The following is a 2,520-nucleotide window of genomic DNA, read 5'->3' on the forward strand; positions in this document are numbered from 1 at the left end:
GGTGGTAGTAATTTAGGAGGCCAAGGTAGGACTTGAGCTATGTGACATTCTGGGGAGTAGGGGCATGGGTAAGGGCTTTAACCTTTTCTTTAGTAGTGTGTAACCCATGTCGGTCCACCGTGTGGGCACAAAATTCCAGTCAAAACTTGAGAAATTTGCATTTTGAAAGACTGACACGTAACCCATACCTTTGGAGTCTCTCTAGCACAGCTACAACATTCTTTCTGTGTTCTTCATCAGTGGGACTGGTGATGAGCATGTCATCTAGTAGACATTTGGTGAAGAGTATGCCTGCCAGGACCTCATCCATGATCCGCTGCCAGATAGCTGGAGCTGGGGCTATGTCAAAAACCATGCAGTTATATTGGAATAATCCTTTATGTGTTTCAATGGTCAACAGATGGCGTGAATCTGGGTGTGCTTGCAGTTGCAGGTAAGCTTGCTTTAAATCTATTTTTGTAAACTTTTGCCCTCCGGCCAGTGAGTCAAATAGATTTTCAAGTCGAGGCAATGGGTATTGATCCACAAGAAGTTGGTTGTTCAGGGCAATCCTGAAATCCCCACAAATCCTAATGTCTCCATTCTTTTTCTTGACAGGCACAATTGGCGATGCCCATTCACTTCTATCAACTTTCGTTATGATTTTTTCAGCCAATAGGTGGTCCAGCTCTGCTTTCACTTTCTTCCGCAAGGCAAAAGGTACTGATCTTGCCATACAAAAATGAGGTGTAGCACCAGGCTTCAAGAGCAGGTGGGCCATCCTAATAACCTCCTTAAAGCAGGACTTAAGGGATTCCACCCAATGGTCTACTTCAGAAAGCCCAGGGCTTTGATTCAGACCCTACCGTACAATGGGAGGACCACCGTAAAGGTGTAGAGTTTGACTATGGTTGCCTAATGTAACAAGGGGTTTCACATAACCCAAGGGCTGTAGCAGTTCCTTGCTGTAGGTTTGCAGTGTGAGATTTGTAGGTTGGAGTGGTAGGGACAGACCCGATGCCTTTAAATCAGTCCATGAAATGACAGACACAGCCACCCCTGTATCAACATCCATGGAGACAGAACAGCCATTGAGTGTGACATCCACTTTTATCACAGGAGTACTCCCAGCTACTCGAAACAGTCCAACATGCTGGACACAGGTCTCCTCATCAGAGCTGAAGCCGTTATTGTCCGTATCCACACAAAATGGCTGTTTATGTCTACCTTTTGTGGTAGTGTTTGGGGAGCAGGAGCTGCGGCAAACACACCCAAGATGACCAGTCTTTCCACAGAGAAAACAAACGAAATTCTTGAACTTGCAAGCATGTGCACTGTGAGTAGTGTTACCACAATGGTAGCAAGTCAGCATTCTAGAGACAGAAGAATTGGGGTGGCGAGGTTTAGGCTGATTTGAGGACGCCCGTTTGGGTGTCGGGTGATAGCAGTGTGGAATATTTCCTCACCCTGGCTTGCAGGAGTTACAGGTGGGGCCTTGAGTAGGGTGGTGTCCCGTGTAGCCAACTCCATGACCGCAGCAAAGTCAGTGGCTTTCGTCAGAGTCAAGTCAGGTTCTGTGAGTAAACGTTTCTGTATGGCTGGGTTGCAGAGTCCCATAACAAACTTGTCGCAGAGAACCGTCTGCAGGTAGTCTCCAAACTATATTTATAGTTGTATTTAAGGTTATACGTCACACTTTGTGCACATGAAATTTGAACTATTTAAATTTTTTGGACTTTATCATGAATTTGGTTATTTCAGGCACTTTATATACTTGCAAGTGCTGTGTTTTTCTGTTTTATAATTCTCCAAACTGACAAGTAGCAGCTAGTTTACGTAAAGCAATGATATATGTCTTTATGTCCTCCCCGGCCTGCTACCTCCTACTGTAGAATTTAAACTGTTCTGCAATTTCTAACGGCTTCGGGTTGTAGTGCACATGTAGCTTCTGCATGAACTCAGGCAGGGGCTTAGAAGCCGGCTTGTCTGGAGAAATTTGGTCTCTGAGAGTACCATATGCAGCTTGACCCAATGCTGTGAGGAAAACTGCAACTTTCTTTTCTACAGCCACACTATTTTCTTCCATATACTGCTCCAGCCTCTCCACAAAGGAGTTCCATGACTCAGCAGCAGGATCGAATGGTTGAATAAACCCTATGAAGGCCATGTGTGCTAAAATTCACAATCCTCGTAGCCACTGTTATGTCCCTTTGACACAAAGTCTCTCGGGGTGTTGCTAGCAATGCTGCCAGTATCCGCTCAGCAAGTTACACACAGGCCGGATGTATTTCTTAACCAGAGAAAGGTTTATTACTCACTCAGAGACATTATGACATTCTTACATGGAGGAGTCTTAATACAACAGAATTCTGTTCCTACCAGTTGTAATCTCTTCCAGTACCATGTGTCTACTTCCAGTCTCACACACACTGTGTCTGACTTCCTTGTACAGCCCCTCCCCCCATCATGCATCAAGAGATTAAGGGCAATGGTCACAGTGATCCCACACAAACATCACAACTATAAAGTGATTCTTTTGTG

At 45.0% G+C, this 2,520-nt stretch overlaps 1 pseudogene across 1 annotated transcript; it reads right to left on the reverse strand.

Annotated features, from left to right (window-relative positions):
• Positions 1-1,344: 1,344 nt before the first annotated feature.
• On the reverse strand, positions 1,345-2,146 carry LOC309561661 (annotated as a pseudogene). Its single transcript has 2 exons — positions 1,793-2,146; positions 1,345-1,638 (listed from the first exon to the last, which is right to left on the reverse strand). The product of its transcript is annotated as an uncharacterized misc_RNA (transcript).
• Between the last annotated feature and the right edge of the window lie 374 nt (positions 2,147-2,520).

This window comes from Pelophylax lessonae (assembly GCF_965119305.1).
Source record: "Pelophylax lessonae genome assembly, chromosome: 8".
NCBI classification, from domain to species: domain Eukaryota; kingdom Metazoa; phylum Chordata; class Amphibia; order Anura; family Ranidae; genus Pelophylax; species Pelophylax lessonae.